Source organism: Ambystoma mexicanum, chromosome 2q, assembly GCF_040938575.1.
Source record: "Ambystoma mexicanum isolate Mex_15411 chromosome 2q, UKY_AmexF1_1, whole genome shotgun sequence".
Classification (NCBI taxonomy): Eukaryota; Metazoa; Chordata; class Amphibia; order Caudata; family Ambystomatidae; genus Ambystoma; species Ambystoma mexicanum.
Window position 1 is genome coordinate 1,491,046,978 of NC_090924.1, and position 18,771 is coordinate 1,491,065,748.

The window sequence follows — 18,771 nt, forward strand, 5'->3', positions numbered from 1 at the left end:
GTCAGCTCTTTACCAGGTGGGTGACACCCACCAAAAGCATGTGAGTTGAGGGCTATGCATTTGTACCTCTTCCGTCCCTCTGTTCTGCCTCGGCTGACCTCCTAATGGTGCCCGGTTATAAACGGACCAGGGTTGGAGGACGTGCCTTCTCTGTGACTGCTGCAGTATTGTGGAATGGCCTCCCAATGACTATAAAGAAAATTCATAGCTACTTAGCGTTCAGGAAGGCCATTAAAACTTCTCTCTTCTAGGTCTCCGTGGCTTCATTAGGATCCTCTCTCCCCAACGCCATGATACCTTCGAGTGACCGTGTGTTTTACAAGCTTGATTAACATAACATAACATCATTCTTCCGGTCAGTTGACAGGGATTTGACTCGTATGAGAGAAGAGTCAACAGATTGTGAGGACTCGTCAGATCCAGGCTCTGAGTTAATGGATGGAGATGCGGACAAAGACGACAGTGACGGCATCAACAGAAGCACTCACACGCTGCGCAGTCCATCTAGAAGGGGAATTCGCAGACCGTTGAGATGGATTGAAGAAATCGGATAGATTCCCAAGTTTGTTTGTTAAGTAAGGGGGAGATGTAATGTCCCCTTTCCATGTCCACCTAGGACAAGTAATTCTCTCATCCCCTTTCCATTACTGATGTGGGTGCAGCCCACCGTATATATGGAGAGGCGGGGTTCCCGCCAGTTTCATTTTGCAGTTAGAGAATAAAGAAGATAAGCCTCCACGCTGGCTCCTGTGTCTTATTTCGTCTCCGCTGTCTATTTGCACGTGTTATTTCATCCGCTGTTGCGGACCCAACAGGCAGGAGACACGATTTTTCAATTAAAAATGTTGCTATTTTTTTTAGTTCTCCTCCCTAAACAGAATTCTAACCCCAATGCAATCCTATGGGAACATTAATGTCTTCTGATTTCTGTAGTGAAATCTCCCTCCAGGTGCCCAGAATGTTGTCAAATGTGTCATGGGGACCTTGAAAAGTAGATCACAAGATTCCCAAAGCTGAAAAATAAACAGAAAATGAAAATTCTATCAGATCCGTCAAAATCCTTACAGGAAAATGAAGTCAAAAATATTGTCATTGTTCCGTGATCCCTTTCCGCGTGTGTTTTGGTGAGCGGTGCCTCTGCACTGAGCATGCTCGGGTGAGCGGTGTCTCTGCACTGAGCATGCTCGGGTGAGCGGTGTCTCTGCACTGAGCATGCTGTGATGAGCGGTGTCTCTGCACTGAGCATGCTGTGATGAGCGTGTGCGAGTCCTCCTCGGGAGTGTTAATCCTCGGGCTCTTTCCTTTATCTCTTCTGCGCATGCCTCCTTGATCTTTTTCCGAGTGCGAGCAGGCGTCTTTCATTATCTACGCATGCGTTAGTGGTGTGTCTCTGCAGAACGCATGTCTGTTTTCCCTCTCTACTGCGCATGTCTGTTCTCCGCCTCCACTGCGCATGTCCGTTCGCCGCCTCCAGTGCGCATGTCTGTTCGCCGCCTCCACTGCGCATGTCTGTTTAACTCTAACACTGCGCATGTCTGTTCGCCGCCTCCACTGCGCATGTCTGTTCGCCGCATCTGCATCCAGCCTTTGTTACCGGGTCGGAGAACCCTCAGTAGTTCCGCGGCTTCTAAGCGCTGTATCTGCGGGGCCGGGTCTCTGTGACCTCTCCCCTCCCCCCCGGCTCTTAATGCTGTAAAAGTTGCAGGTGAGTCATTTCACCCTTTTCTAGCCGAGAAATGTCTTCCTTCAGCTTTTCCTTCATTAACCCTTTCTCCTGTGATTGGGGGCGGGTTATGATGGGGGGGGTGGGTGGGTTATGATGGTGGGGTGGGTGGGTTATGATGGTGGGGGTGGGTGGGTTATGATGGTGGGGGGTGGGTTATGATGGTGGGTGTGGGTGGGTTATGATGGTGGGGGTGGGTGGGTTATGATGGTGGGGGTGGGGGATTATGATGGTGGGGTGGGTGGGTTATGATGGTGGGGGTGGGTGGGTTATGATGGTGGGGGTGGGTGGGTTATGATGGTGGGGTGGGTGGGTTATGATGGTGGGGGTGGGGGATTATGATGGTGGGGGTGGGTGGGTTATGATGGTGGGGGTGGGTGGATTATGATGGTGGGGGTGGGTGGGTTATGATGGTGGGGGTGGGTGGGTTATGATGGTGGGGGTGGGTGGGTTATGATGGGGGGGGTGGGTGGGTTATGAGGGTGGGGGTGGGTGGGTTATGATGGTGGGGGTGGGTGGGTTATGATGGTGGGGGGTGGGTTATGATGGTGGGTGTGGGTGGGTTATGATGGTGGGGGTGGGTGGGTTATGATGGTGGGGGTGGGGGATTATGATGGTGGGGTGGGTGGGTTATGATGGTGGGGGTGGGTGGGTTATGATGGTGGGGGTGGGTGGGTTATGATGGTGGGGTGGGTGGGTTATGATGGTGGGGGTGGGGGATTATGATGGTGGGGGTGGGTGGGTTATGATGGTGGGGGTGGGTGGATTATGATGGTGGGGGTGGGTGGGTTATGATGGTGGGGGTGGGTGGGTTATGATGGTGGGGGTGGGTGGGTTATGATGGTGGGGGTGGGTGGGTTATGATGGTGGGGTGGGGGATTATGATGGTGGGAGTGGGGGGGTTATGAGGGTGGGGGTGGGCGGGTTATGATGGTGGGGGTGGGTGGGTTATGATGGTGGGGGTGGGTGGGTTATGATGGTGGGGTGGGTGGGTTATGATGGTGGGGGTGGGGGATTATGATGGTGGGAGTGGGGGGGTTATGAGGGTGGGGGTGGGCGGGTTATGATGGTGGGGGTGGGTGGATTATGATGGTGGGGGTGGGTGGGTTATGATGGTGAGGGTGGGTGGGTTATGATGGTGGGGGTGGGTGGGTTATGATGGTGAGGGTGGGTGGGTTATGATGGTGGGGGCGGGTGGGGTATGATGGTGGGGGTGGGTTATGATGGTGGGGGCGGGTTATGATGGGGGTGGGTGGGTTATGATGGTGGGGGTGGGTGGATTATGATGGTGGGGGTGGGTGGATTATGATGGTGGGGGTGGGTTATGATGGTGGGGGTGGGTGGATTATGATGGTGGGGGTGGGTTATGATGGTGGGGGTGGGTGGGTTATGATGGTGGGGGTGGGTGGGTTATGATGGTGGGGGTGGGTGGATTATGATGGTGGGGGTGGGTGGATTATAATGGTGGGGGTGGGTGAGTTATGATGGTGGGGGTGGGCGGGTTATGATGGTGGCGGTGGGTGGGTTATGATGGTGGGGCTGGGTGGGTTATGATGGTGGGGGTGGATTATGATGGTGGGGGTGGGTGGGTTATGATGGTGGGGTGTGTTATGATGATGGTGAGGGTGGGTGGGTTATGATGGTGGAGGTGGATTATGATGGTGGGGGTGGGTGGGTTATGATGGTGGGGTGGGTGGGTTATGATGGTGGGGGTGGGTGGATTATGATGGTGGGGGTGGGTGGATTATGATGGTGGGGGTGGGTGGGTTATGATGGTGAGGGTGGGTGGGTTATGATGGTGGGGGTGGGTGGGTTATGATGGTGGGGGTGGATTATGATGGTGGGGGTGGGTGGGTTATGATGGTGGGCGTGGGTGGGTTATGATGGTGGGGGTGGGTGGGTGATGATGGTGAGGGCGGGTTATGATGGTGGGGGTGGGTGGGTTATGATGGTGGGGGTGGGTTATGATGGTGGGGGTGGGTGGGTTATGATGGTGGGGGTGGGTGGGTTATGATGGTGGGGTGGGTGGGTTATGATGGTGGGGGTGGATTATGATGGTGGGGGTGGGTGGGTTATGATGGTGGGGGTGGGTGATGATGGTGAGGGCGGGTTATGATGGTGGGGGTGGGTTATGATGGTGGGGGTGGGTGGGTTATGATGGTGGGCGTGGGTGGGTTATGATGGTGGGGGTGGGTGGGTGATGATGGTGAGGGCGGGTTATGATGGTGGGGTGGGTGGGTTATGATGGTGGGGGTGGGTGGGTTATGATGGTGGGGGTGTGTTATGAGTGTGAGGGTGGGTGGGTTATGATGGTGGGGGTGGGTGGGTTATGATGGTGGGGGTGGGTGGGTTATGATGATGGTGGGGGTGGGTGGGTTATGATGGTGGGGGTGGGTTATGATGGTGGGGGTGGGTTATAATGATGGGTTGGGTGGGTTATGATGATGGGGTGGGTGGGTTATGATGGTGGGGGTGGGTGGGTTATGATGTTGGGGCGGGATATGATGGTGGGGTGGGTTATGATGGTGGGGGTGGGTGGGTTATGTTGGTGGGGGTGGGTGGGTTATGATGGTGGGGGTGTGTTATGATGGTGGGGGTGGGTGGTTTATGATGGTGGGGGCGGGATATGATGGTGGGGGTGGGTTATGATGGTGGGGGTGGGTGGGTTATGATGGTGGGGGCGGGTGGGGTATGATGGTGGGGGCGGGTGGGGTATGATGGTGGGGGTGGTTTATGATGGTGGGGGTGGGTGGTTTATGATGGTGGGGGCGGGATATGATGGTGGGGTGGGTTATGATGGTGGGGGTGGGTGGGTTATGATGGTGGGGGCGGGTGGGGTATGATGGTGGGGGCGGGTGGGGTATGATGGTGGGGTGTGTTATGATGGTGGCGGTGGGTGGGTTATGATGGTGGGGGTGGGTTATGATGGTGGGGGCGGGTGGGTTATGATGGTGGGGGCGGGATATGATGGTGGGGGTGTGTTATGTTGGTGGGGGTGGGTGGGTTATGATGGTGGGGGTGTGTTATGATGGTGGGGGTGGGTGGTTTATGATGGTGGGGGCGGGATATGATGGTGGGGGTGGGTTATGATGGTGGGGGCGGGTGGGGTATGATGGTGGGGGTGGGTTATGATTGTGGGGGCGGGTTATGATGGTGGGGGTGGGTTATGATGATGGGGTGGGTGGGTTATGATGATGGGGTGGGTGGGTTATGATGGTGGGGGTGGGTGGGTTATGATGTTGGGGGTGGGTTATGATGGTGGGGTGGGTTATGATGGTGGGGGTGGGTTATGATGGTGGGGGTGGGTGGGTTATGATGGTGGTGGTGTGTTATGATGGTGGGGGCGGGATATGATGGTGGGGGTGGGGTATGATGGTGGGGGCGGGTGGGGTATGATGGTGGGGGCGGGTGGGGTATGATGGTGGGGTGTGTTATGATGGTGGCGGTGGGTGGGTTATGATGGTGGGGGCGGGATATGATGGTGGGGGAGGGATATGATGGTGGGGGCGGGTGGGTTATGATGGTGGGGGCTGGATATGATGGTGGGGTGTGTTATGATGGTGGGGGTGGGTGGTTTATGATGGTGGGGGCGGGATATGATGGTGGGGGCGGGTTATGATGGTGGCGGCGGGATATGATGGTGGGGGTGGGTGGGTTATGATGGTGGGGGCGGGATATGATGGTGGGGTGTGTTATGATGATGGTGGGGGTGGGTGGGTTATGATGGTGGGGGTGGGTGGGTTATGATGATGGGGTGGGTGGGTTATGATGGTGGGGGCGGGATATGATGGTGGGGTGTGTTATGATGGTGGGGGCGGGTGGGTTATGATGGTGGGGGCGGGATATGATGGTGGGGGTGGGTTATGATGGTGGGGGTGGGTTATGATGGTGGGGGCGGGATATGATGGTGGGGGCGGGATATGATGGTGGGGGCGGGATATGATGGTGGGGCGGGTTATGATGGTGGGGGTGGGTTATGATGGTGGGGGCGGGATATGATGGTGGGGGCGGGATATGATGGTGGGGGCGGGTTATGATGGTGGGGGCATGATATGATGGTGGGGGCATGATATGATGGTGGGGGTGGTGGTGTTTGGACATTTCCATTATACATTGGACCAAACTCAGGTCCAGGTCCCACGGAAGGGGAATTTACCGGGCCATTCTGACCTTGGAGGGCCCTGCAATTTTCCTTTCGCGGCACCCGGAGCCGGTACATCCACATTCCCTTCTGAGCCCCCATATGTCTCACTGGGAATGGGGAGGATGGTAGCAGCGGTACCGTTCATAACTGTACCATTGCTTCCTTCCTGGGCTGCTCGCGGGTGCCGCTCTGCACGCCTAGACTGGTCAGGTGTGCAGAGCAGCACCCGCGAGCAAACTCGTTCTGTTGCGGTATGGCAACAACGGCGTCGTTGTTGCCTTACCGCAACAGTTGTAATGAGGCCCATTGCCTCTGGATGTCATGTTAATACTTGGAGTCTGTAATTTAGATCATTCTTATTATAGATGAATTAATCATAGGATGATGTTTGCTTTCTCTAGAACTGAGCACTTTATTGGCGTGTCCTCGTGTTCAGCAAAAGGCACAGACTGCAAAAGGTAAATACCTGCTGTGATATGTCTATGTCTCCCTGCTTCTGTCTCCTGGGTGCACACTCGCGCCCTCCCTCTCCTTTCTGTACAGTCACTCCTCCCTCCATTGTGCGCTGTGGGTGGCCTAGGAGCCAAAAGTGGCCCTGGAAAATAAGTGGCCCCATGTCGCACCGAGCAAAGAAGCGTAACAAACCCAGCCCCCCGCAGAGAGCTTGGATGCGGGTACAAGGGTGCATTTTAGAGCACATTTATCAGTAAACAGTGATTAGAAAGTCATGTTTTCAACATGTTCAACTTATTTTAGGGGTCCTGTGCACACACATTACAAATGTCTTTCCACCTAAACAAAAGAAAAGTAGCGGTCCAAGAATCTACACCCCCTGCTCCCCTGTCAAATGCCATAGCTTGATATGCTGACCCAAGAATCTATGTTCTCCCCCCCACCCCCTTGTCCCCATCACTAATGGTACCTTGATATGTTGGCCCCAAAAGTGTTTGGACCTCTCTCCCTTCTCAACATAATCACCCATGGTTTGGCGACAGGGATCTGTCCCCCCACCCCCTCTCCCCATCACAACCCATAACTTGATATGCTGGCCCCAAGACTATCTGGTCCCCCCCGCCCCTTCTCCCCATCACAACCCATAGCTTGATATGCTGGCCCCAAGAAACACTGTTCCCCCGCACCCTTGTCACAAATTATACCTTGACGTATCAAATCAAAACCCTCTCCCTGGAAGTCCCCTGACTATCCTCGTCCATGCTGGAACTGTTGGCTCTTCAAGTGCCACATCTGCATTCCAGAATGAGGGTTGTTAGGCAAGATTGTATGCAGTACCCTTTGGGGGCACTACAGCAACCCTGACCTCCTGGTAATAGGAACCCAACCTTTGGTATAAGTCTGTACTACACAGGTTGGTAGCGTGTTGAGCAGTCAGGCTTATCTCAAGAAGGGTCAATGTGAGCTATAGAAGAGTTACACAGAGATTCACAGTGACAAGTATTCAAATAAACTCTTACACACAAGGTTTGTTGATTAAACAATTATTAATGTATTTTAACAGTCAGTTAGAGTATGCCTTCTTCAGAAGGGTACAATATAATAACACACAAATACACACTCCTTAATATTTCTAAATCAGTAAGTACCCTTTTGGGATGGCACACAGGCCCTCCCTACACCCTCAGGTGATTTTAGTAACTAGGACACTGTGGACATTAATATACCACTGTTTGAATTTAGAATCAGATTTAGGAGTATGTAAAAGAAAAGGATTATTAGAACAAAACACGAGATTACACAAATATTCTGAAGCCAGTAAGTAATTTTGGTAACCCCAAATGCAAAGTTATTTAACCCCTTCCTTGAAGGAAGACCAAACACAATGTCAGAGGAAAGGAGAGCCATTCAGGGAGCCAGGCTAGGCCAAAGTCAATTGGGAAAAAGTTTAGGTGAGCTGGTGCACTTCTTGCAGGTTACTCTTGCACAATGTTTTAGACGTCCTTGTGGAAACGAAGAAATCAAAGCAGGGCAAATTGAGTGTACTTACCACGGAGTAGTGATGTTCTGCTCTCGGTACTTTGCAGTTCCTTCTTCGTTTCTATGTAAAGCAGCACTGCAGTAATATTGTTGGAAGCAGACGTTATTTTTCTTGTTGGTGCATTCCATTATTCCATTCCATTAACAGAGAAAGGAATAATCTGAGAGTCCTGTGTCTTTACCTAAGACATTAGTGGAGAAATCTCAACGTTCTAGGGAGGAGGAACATTAGGAAGAGCCTTTCCTCCCCTACACCCCTCTGGTTCCTCATCATGGACCAGAGAATCGTTTGAGGGGTTTATGAACAGACTGGAGAAGTTTGAGTTTATGAGAAGTGGACGTTTATGGCCTTACTGATGAGGAAGTTCCTATGGACCCATATGTCCAAGATGAACGTCCTTTTGGGGACACTACAGATGATCCTGCTGATCCCACAGAGGGTTGGGAAGACAACCAGCCAGTTGGAGATCAACCTTGGGCGTCCCCTACCCGGACCCTGACGCCTTATGTATGGACGCCCCTCCCTCCACACCAGTATGTCGGGCATCACCTGTGGATGATCAGATGGCGTTTAACGCTATCTTAAAGAAGGCGGTTGAACACTTCCAAATCGCCACACAGGAGGCTGTGCCAGATTCGTACTTTGTTGAAGACATACTAAAGGAGAAGTCTCCTGCCAGTCATGCTATCCCATTTTTAAATCCTATTAAAAGATGCCTAGCTCCTTCCTTGTTAACCCCCGCTCAGACCAGGGCTGTTAATCCCAGAATAGAGAAGCTGTTTCGCCCTTCTCCTACTGAACCCCTCTACATTAGGGGGCATGCCACTCCAGATTCCCTGGTGGTTACAACAACGAGGAAGAGGGCGGGTTCCCCCCCCCTGTCCACAAATGAGGCACCGCCTGATGAAGAATCCAAAAAGTTGTACGCATTGGGGGGAAAAGAGAACTTGCGGAGGGTTCGCCTGCTTTCAATTGTCTCTGAAGGCAAGCAGGTGAACCACAATATTCTAATGAATACTTTGGATGCTGCTGGAACAGCGGGCAGGACTTTAGCCCAGGGTACCCTACTAAAACGGCACGCCTGGTTGAGAAATTCCAGGTTTAAGCCAGAACCCCAGGCATCCTTAATCAACAAGCCGGTAGAGGAGGCCAACTTGTTCGGCAAAGCCATTGACAAGGCGCTTGAGACAGCAAAGAAGGAATACAAGACTCTCAAGACCTTGAACCAAATGACTGAAAGGCCTTTCCAACAGAGATGGGGTGGCTGAAGTCGTTTTTATCGTGGGCAATCACGCTCTCGTCACAACCGGTATGGTTCAAGAAAGAACTGGTCCTCAGGATAGGGATCCAACACCACCACCCCTTATCCATCTAGAGGACAACACTGTGAAAAGGCCAGGGGTTGTAATTCCACCCCCAGAGGCGCCCCGGCCTCAGGTCAGAAATGACCCTCGGATCCGGGTCCCCTCCCATGCCTCCCCGATCGGGGGACGTCTACCATCATTCCTTCATGCATGGGAAGGGCTAACAGACCAGTGGGTGCCCAACACCGTCGCCCACGGGTACTGCATCGTGTTCTCCCGATCAATTCAAAGTACTCTTCTTCGGAGCCTCAATAGGTGAACATGGCAACACTGCCCAAGCATGGAGCCTAAGGCCTCTCAGGGCTCCACCGGCTGCATTGGACTAGCAAGTGAGTCATGGCAACACTGCCCAAGCCTGGAGCCTAATGTCTCTCTCATGGCACCACCGGCTGGATTGGACTAGCAAGCGAGTCTCAATAGGTGAACATGGCAATACTGCCCAAGCCTGGAGCCTAAGGTCTCTCTCAGGGCACCACCGGCTGGATTGGACTAGCGAGCGAGTCTCAGTGAGTGAACTCGGTAATACTGCCGAAGCCTAAGATCACTCTCAGGGCACCACCGGCTGGATTGGACTAGCGAGTGGGTCTCAATAGGTGAACATGGCAATACTGCCTAAGCCTGGAGCCTAAGGTCTCTCTCAGGGCACCACCGGCTGGATTGGACTAGCGAGCGAGTCTCGAGTGAACTCGGTAATACTGCCGAAGCCTAAGATCACTCTCAGGGCACCACCGGCTGGATTGGACTAGCGAGTGAGTCTCAATAGGTGAACATGGCAATACTGCCAAAGCCTTGAGCCTAAGGTCTCTCTCAGGGCACCACCAGCTGCATTGGACTAGCGAGCGAGTCTCAATAGGTGAACATGGCAATACTGCCTAAGCCTGGAGCCTAAGGTCTCTCTCAGGGCACCACTGGCTGCATTGGACTAGCGAGCGAGTCTCAATAGGTGAACATGGCAATGCTGCCGAAGCATTTGAGCCTAAGGTCTCTCTCAGGGCACCACCGGCTGCATTGGACTAGCGAGCGAGTCTCATGGGTGTACTTAGCACTACTGCCCAAGACTCGCGCATAGGTTCACTCTCAGGGAACCACAGGCCGCATTTGACTAGCAAGCAAGGCTTTCATTGGTATCTGCTCACAGAGCTGGACGGTGCCTGCAGGGAAGGCTCCAGAAATTACATCTTGGCTTGAAGATCGCTTCCCTTTAGACACCGGATGAAAACGGAGAGAAGGAGCTGTTGTTAGTCTGTGTTGGCAGAATGACACTTGGAAATGTTTGCCAAAACATGCATCTGGGGTTAAATGCCACCTTGTCTCCTCTAAGCAGAGGGTCCCTGAGTGCATACGTGCTAACATTCTGACGCACCTAGGAGGGAGTTTTGAGAGAGAAAATCGGGAGACGTAGTTTTCCCCATAGGAATGTATTGACACTGGAATTATCTTGGGCAGGAGAACGTGAAAAAAAGCAATATTTCTAATAGAAAAGTCGGAAGTCTCCAGCCTAAATCGGGAGTGTTGGCATGTATGCCTGGGTGCTAGTTGGAAGTAATGGATTTAATTGTGGTTGAAATCGGTATGTGAGAGAGCTTTCTTAAATGTTGGTAGTACATATTAAAAATGAAATACACTTTCTTTGTATATTGTGCTTGATGCTGGAGTCCAGCCTATAAACGTAGGACCGGGTTTCAAACCCATGTTGCTACATCCCCACTCGATACTAGAGATGTGATGAAAGCAGTTCTCGGGGTAACATTTAGTGAGTTCTTGGTCTCAGCACAGAGGGTTCAGGGGCTTTCTGAGATTAAAGCTACAGTGCAATTATCAGAATCCAAAAAAAGAAGAGGTATGTAAGTAACATAACCATCAATAAAATAGTGTGTGCCCCTTCTGAAATCTACCCAGTGTTATTTATTTATGCAGGCCATTAAAAGTGGTACCCCAAGTATCTTCAGTACGTGGCGATGTTACATTTGTATAAACAATTATGAAGTCAAATGGGACGATAGTGGAAAGTTGGAGGGAGTCTCCCATACACTATCGCTCTCTGACGCAAGCTTGGTCTTTCTGTTAATCGTAAAGAGAAAGGGGGGATGTGTTTTGGGGGTTATCTTGTTTTAAAGTCAATGTTTAAATGTAGTGTAGCATGGACTCTGCCACTCTCACTGTGGCAGAAACGGGTGCTTTTTCTTTAAATCTCAGTTCAGTCCTTGTTTCCTCAATAGTGCTGTTTGTTATATATGTGTGTTTGTCCACATGTAATGAGCTCATCACGTGATTACCTGTGAATGGTCAAACATGCGTCTGGTATAAAACTGCAAACTTGGTGTCAAACTCCTGCCTTCATCATTTGTAGATGGAAATGGGGAGCTTTAATGCACTACTTTAGTCGTTTCATATGATGTGATAGGTTATTTATAACACGCTTAATACCCAGAGGAAGCACGGACCCGGGGATCGAACATGTGTTGCTCTGTGTCCTCTTGCTTCCAAGACGAGCACGTTGCCCCTAAGCTATCCTCCCAAGACTCTCCTATTTAGTTTGTAAAGAAATAAAATGGTAGAACATATAAGAGCAGCCCTGATGATTAAAATAGCCCCTTAAACTGTTTGTCACCCACTCTGCGTTGTTTACCTTACACCCTTGAACCCTAAAATGTTCTGAATAAATATAAATCCTACTATTCCTGCTGCAAATCATCTGTCATTACATGTTATCATTGGTGCCACTACTCTGCCACCTATCAGGGTGCCTGTCACAACAGATGGCACCCCAGTATTCAAAGTGCCACCTATTCAGGGGGCCTGTCCGCAACAGATGGCACCCCAGTATTCAACTGCCGCCTATCAGGGTGCCTGTCCCAACAGATGGCACCCCAGTATTCAAAGTGCCACCTATCAGGGTGCCTGTCCCAACAGATGGCACCCCAGTATTCAACTGATGCCTATCAGGGTGCCTGTCCCAACAGATGGCACCCCAGTATTCAACTGACACCTATCAGGGTGCCTGTCCCAACAGATGGCACCCTAGCATTCATCTGCCACCTATCAGGGTGCCTGTCCCAACAGATGGCACCCCAGTATTCAACTGCCGCCTATCAGGGTGCCTGTCCCAAAAGATGGCACCCCAGTATTCAACTGCCACCTATGGTTAGGCAGAATCCTGTGCAGTTCCCTTAGGGAACACTGCAAGAAGATTAAGACTACAGGAGTAAGCAGTAAACCCAATTGGTAGCAGTCTGCACCACCCAGATTTACCTGGTAGCTGTGGCTGAGCAGTCAGACCTCTCTCAAGAAGAGCAAGGCAGTATATAGAGTATACACAATAGGCCTAAAGTACAGTAGAGCAAACAAACACTGACCAGAGCTTTGTATCAAAAGTATAGTTATTTATTTAAAACACACTATAGACAATACACTAGCACTCTTTAGTAAAATCAAGTAAAACACAGTCAGGTAAAGTATATACACCTCCCCATGTAACTATCAGACAAGTCAGTGTTAAAGCACCACTATTTGTTAAGACAGATGTGAGCGTGTAACCTAGATGGCACTCCAATAGTTAAGTTAAAAGGGGGAGAAAAGGCAGAGCATAGTATTAAAACAGTTCCCAACACTTTTAGAAGCTCAAAGCAAGGGAATCAAGGCAGTAATTACTGTAGAGCCAAAGTTCATAGGCCAGGCCCACTTTAAAGGGAGTAAACCGAAATGTGCCCAGGATCACACGGTTAGAAATGCACTAAAAGTCTTTGCAGAGTTTTTGAAAGAAGTTGGGGTGATTCAAAAGGTATAGTTAGAAGGTATGGAGCCAACCCAGTTGGAAGCCAAGGATTTAAGGGTCACCTTTATCAATCCGTTGAAAGGGAGGCCAGGCAGAACACAGTACCTTAAAGAGAGAGGAAGCTCCAGCGGTGGCAGTTGTTCCTGGCAGTGGTTGCAGTTCGTTGTTCTGACCAGGGGAAGAGAGGATCTAGTCGAGAAGGAAACCTGGAGTCGTTGCACTGCCCAGGGATGAAACCAGCCGCAGCAGTTCCCGATTTAAAAGGTGCGTTACTTTTATTCGCAGTCAAAGTGGTGAAGCTTGGCTATCCGGCCGCCGGGGTGCTTGGCACGGGCGACTCGACCAAGAGACATCTTTGGAAGGCGAAAAAGGGCGAACTGGTTGATCCTACCAGCTCAAAGGAAGAAGACTCTCCAGCTGAAGATCTTCTCTCGTCGTTGGGAAAGTGGTGAATTGAGTACAGCATGGCTCCACCGGTGGTGTCGTCGTTGTAGATGGCTCAGCTTCTTCCCTCTTTGGATTCGTAGGTCCTGTGGCGACATCTGAAGTTCGAGTCTCAAAGGCCCTGCTGAACACACGAGGGGAAAAACAATGGCACCAAGAATGGGCAGAAAAACAACACACGGCCCACGGAGGGCTCAAATACCTTTGTCTGGGGGCCTGCAGTCACCGGCTCTGCCTGATGGATGCCTCCTGTCCCCCCTCTGGACTCTTTCGCAACCTCTGCAACTCTCTCTTACTCTCTATTCTCCCGTCTGGGCCGACTCATTCTGCAGGGCACACTCTTGATGCCCTGATCTCCTCTGACCTTCCCCTCTCTGTCCCTCTCTCCACTCCTCTCTCCTGGAGTGATCACTTTCTCCTCTCCTCCCACCTCACCCTCCCTACCCCACTGGCAAAGCCACCCCCATCACTGCCACCTTCCTTCTCGGTCATCCGACCCATGAAGCGCGTGTCAGTTGAGGCTTTCGCTGCCACCTTCTTGCCCCCTCCTCCCCCTTCGGCTGACTCCCACCCTGACACAGCCCTCTCCACTCTCCACTCTGCTATATCTGATACTCTTGATATCCTTGCCCCTGTCATGAGAATCCGCCTGAAGCCCAAAGCCAAATGTAACTCCTGGTATGACTCGGATCTCGTCACCCTTAAACGCAAGTGCAGGGTGGCAGAGAGGAAATGGCGTGCTTCATGTTCATCCTCTGACAAACTGGCCTGTCGCCTGCTCCAAAGGCAATACCGGCTCTCCGTTCTCACCAAGAAGAGAGCCCTTATCCAAGCCCGAATCTCTGCAGCATCTAACAATTCGGCCGAACTTTTTAAAATCTGCAAGGAGCTGGCCAACCCTGCTGCAGTCTCTACCTCTCCTGTCCCCTCCCAGGCCCTCTGCACGGCACTGGCCTCTCACTTCATTTCAAAAACTCAGGAAATCCTGTCCTCACTCTCCTCCTATAACCTCCCCCCCTCTATTCCCTGCCCTTCCTCTGGATCTTCTGCAGCCACCCCTCCTCTCTCCTTCTCTTCCTTTCCCCTTTTTTCTGCTGACGAGGTTTCAAGACAAGTCCGATCTATGAAAGTCTCGTCAAAACAGGTCCACCCCTGTTCCTCCAAAACTATCAAGGACCACATTGACTCCTTGGCTCCTGCCCTTGCTGACTTCTGCAATCACTCCTTCGCCTCTGGAGTCTTCCCATCCCCTCTCAAGCACTCCCTTGTGCACCCCCTTCTTAAGAAACCCTCTTCCGACCCTTCCTGCCCAGCTAACTATCGCCCAATCTCTATCACTCCCTTCCTGGGCAAGCTCCTGGAAAAAACTGGCCAACTCCCAGCTTAATCTCCATGCTGAATGTGTTGGTAGTCTTCATGACCATCAGTCTGGCTTCAGAGCTGCCAGAAGCACGGAAACGGCTCTCCTGAACATCCGTGAGGACCTGCTCTCGAACCTTGACTCTAACATTCCATGTGTTCTCATTTTGCTTGATCTCTCTTCTGCCTTTGATACTGTCAACCATACCATCCTGCTCAACCGCCTCCGTGATAACCTCGGTATCACTGGTCAGGCTCTGGCGTGGCTGACCTCTTTCCTCTCAAATCGACCCTCCCAGGTCCAACTGGGGTCTTTCCTCTCTGACATCTTCTTCTCTACCTGTGGTGTCCCCCAGGGATCTAACCTCTCTCCCTGGCTGTTCAACCAGTATCTGGCACTTCTCGCCCACCACATCGCCGCTCTCTGCCCCTACTTTCAGTGCTATGCGGATGATACCCAACTCATTTTCAGGCTACCCTCGGCCTCCTCTTCTCCTTCTCTCATCTCTGACTGTCTGTCTGCTATCCAGGAATGGTGTGCTGCCAACGACCTCTGCCTTAATGCCAGTAAGACTGAGATTCTACTCATCGGCACACCTGCTCCCTCCTTCCCTGCAGCTCTCTGGCCGGCCTTCCTTGGCCCTCTTCCTGCTCCTACCTGCAGGGCAAAAAACCTTGGGGTCATCTTTGACCCAACACTCTCCTTCTCTCCTCACATATCCGACGTATCTAAGAAGTCACACTACCAGCTACACCTCCTCAGAGGTATCCTTCCTTTCCTCTCCTTCCCCCAGAAGCTCACTGTCTCTAGAGCCATGGTTCTCTCTAAGCTGGACTACTGTAACAGCCTCTATCTTAATCTGCCTGCCTCTACTCTCCGCCCTTTGCAACTCATCCAGAACAGGACTGCAAGACTTGTCCTTGGCCTCAAGCCCAGGAACCGTATCTCTCCAGGACTGAAATCACTACACTGGCTCCCAGTGACTGCGAGGATCAAGTTCAAAACCCTCTGCATTGTCCACAAGGCCGTCTGGGGCCTTGGGCCAAAATACCTTCAACTCTCTCTTCCTAAATATCTTCCTTCTCGAGCTCTTCGCTCATCCGTCTCCAACTCCCTCAGGGTCAGCCGCTTCTCCAAACAACGAGTTGGGGGAAGATCTCTTTCCACTGCAGGGGCCTCCCTCTGGAACAGCCTTCCTACCTCCCTGAAACTTGAGGAGAACCACCTCCGGTTCCGGAAGCACCTCAAAACCTTCCTCATTGCCTCCGCTTTCTCTCCCCCTCTCCCCTGCTAATATTACTGAAACTGCACTGAATCTGCAAAAGGGCCATTCACCGTTCTCGGCCCAGCCACTCTCTCCTGCACTGCCTCCACGGCAACCCCTGCACTACGGGACTGTGTCTGTATCCATACAGCCCCCCTTCCCAGCACTTGTCTCCACTTACCTCACACTTGCCACCAGCTGGCCCTTGTTATTTATCCTGTATGCTGTATGCTAATAACCCTGTACTGCACTTTCCCCTCTCCCTTTCCCCCATGCACTTTTCCCTTCCCCTCTACCCTTGCACTTGCGCGATCTGAATGACACCTGGCCTAGTAAGATCGTTGTCTGTCTCCCCTTGTTCCCCCCCGCCTCGTCGCGCCTTGAAACACTTGTGTATAGGCACGTTACAAATGCCTTATCATATCATATCATATCATATCATATTTTATGCAGAAAACCCCCCATTCATCAGCCTAGCTGTCAATCACACATGCTAAGTGGTGAGCCGGGCAGCTCACCACTGGGCCAATCAGAGTAGAGTGCGACTTGGGTTGCTAAGGCAACGCAGTCCAGGGTGCCTATTCCCCCTCCACACCTCCTATGGAACCCAGACAGAGTGGCACCATTTGGAGGGCTTCTGTGGAGAAGGCCGCCAAAATAGTGGAACAAAGGGCTCGACCTTGGTCAGAGGTACAGAGGTGGACACAAACGCCATTTTGGAACCGAGTTCTGTCAAAAAGACCCAACCGTAGATTTAATATTAAATAAATAACTTGGCGGTATCTTTAACATTGCACCAAATGGTGGTGCGTTTTAAATGAATGGGAAAATCCGATAGAGAATATTCCAAAGGAATATTTTGCGTGGTAACCACTGCCACCAGCCAGAAACTCGACAAGGGGGGACTGCACAGTGCTCTCTTGAAAACAGACCCAGGGGCAATCAAATTACCCCTACTAGTACTTCCACAATATGATGGTTTGTACTGGTTCTGTTCACAATTTAAGACTAGTAAAGTCAATGGTGACTTTACATGCCCTGGGAGACAGTAGTCAGTCCCAGGGTATGGAGTCTATGTTTGGGGGTTACTATGACACCCCTGTGTTACTGCACTGAGGGTGCTGTGTAACACACATATAAAACAGATGATGCCCTATGGAGTAAAAGAGGCTACCCCATAGCCCATGAACACATACCAAGTCAAAAGTACACCTCAAATCATGCCTAAGAGTGGGAGGAAAAGAGTCTCACTCTTAGCAGGAGAAAAAAACAAACCCCAAAAATCCAGCAACGCTGCTGGGGGACTCACTAGGTTTGGGAAATTAGCCTTATGAGAGAATTCTCCCTAACACCTATCAGGGTCCCTGTCCCAACAGATGGCACCCCAGTATTCAACTGCCGCCTATCAGGGTGCCTGTTTTCAAGTTCAATGCTACACCACATTAAATATTTTTATTGTATGAAAGCAGCTTTAAGTTTTGAGATAGCAACTGCTCTTTTCTCAAAAGGTCTAATAAATGTATTCCCAAATCCCATTGAAGACAAACCTGCTTTATAAATTGCAGCCTTGGGCTGCGACTAGCGACCTCTGATGCTAGTAGATCCCTGTGATCCCATGTGTAAGGTGACGATCACATTCCCTAGTGCGCCACAATCTTACCCATAGCATCAGTGCTTTCATAAATATAGCCCGGCCGGCTTCCAGGAGCAGCAGGTATGCAGGAGTACCCGTCCATAATCCAAACAAACAACACAAGAAATGGTTTTCGCTTCATTGAATTGGGCTATAAAAGAGTGGCCCCCCCACCTCGGTCCCGTAGGGAGCAGTTGGCTTTAGCATTATAGATGATATAATTAGTCTCCAAAGGCCAACTACCAAGGTTCTTACTAAATCAAAAAACATAAAAAAGACTGTCACTAAGGGAAGACTTGGAGGGGAAGACTCTAAGAACTCGGAACGTTGGGAGAAGGTGGAGCCAGAAGGCCATCTTTAAGATAAATCATTTGCTCTAAAGAAAAGAGACATTTCTATTCTTCTAAACTGAGTCAAGTCGGGGTTTGCATAACGTTACAGAAGTCTTCCTTAGTTGGGATTGTGCTTTAGAAGGAGTTGTGGGAGACAAGTGACCTACTACATCCAGTAAATGATGTTGTTTGGTTATAAGTCGCACGTTAAGTGTTACCATAGGTTCTGTGATGTCTTATTTTAAAGGTTGTCGGAGCAGAGGGTTAATGCCCCATTGTTTCATGTATAGTCAGTGAGTTACGGTCACATTTTCTCATGTAATGTTAGTGAGCTAAGGGCACAATTGTTTCATGTATCACGTGATGATGCCCCATTGTTTATGCATCAATAGAAAGGTGTCCCATTGTTTCTATTATATTTCGATTCAGAAGTATGAGGCTAGAAATCGTGGGTGCTAATAAGCAGCACTCAGATGCCTGAGAGTTCATAGCGCTATATAAATGCTAAATTATTATTATTATTAACCCTTTAAGTGCCATGGGTATTTCCCCCCAGTGCCAGGGCCTTTTTTGGTGATTTCGGTATGTGGACATTCAATGGCTTGTAACGTTTTTGTTATATGAGATATCTCGGCTAAATTTGGCTCCTTTTTTTCCCCACCTGTAGGCGGTCGTAACGCCACTCGGGAATCCTAGGTTGCTGTAGGGGGGTGAGAGAAAATAACCAAAAAGGCAAACA

General features: G+C 50.9%; 1 protein-coding gene across 1 annotated transcript in view; it reads left to right on the forward strand.

The window, feature by feature from the left end:
* Positions 1 to 1,546: 1,546 nt before the first annotated feature.
* Positions 1,547 to 18,771, forward strand: part of LOC138568915 (uncharacterized) — a 227,241-nt gene continuing 210,016 nt past the window's right edge. The window contains exons 1-2 of the mRNA XM_069646695.1: positions 1,547 to 1,705; positions 6,269 to 6,325. The gene's annotated coding sequence lies outside the window, so the exon portion shown is untranslated. The remainder of the gene's footprint in view (positions 1,706 to 6,268; positions 6,326 to 18,771) is intronic.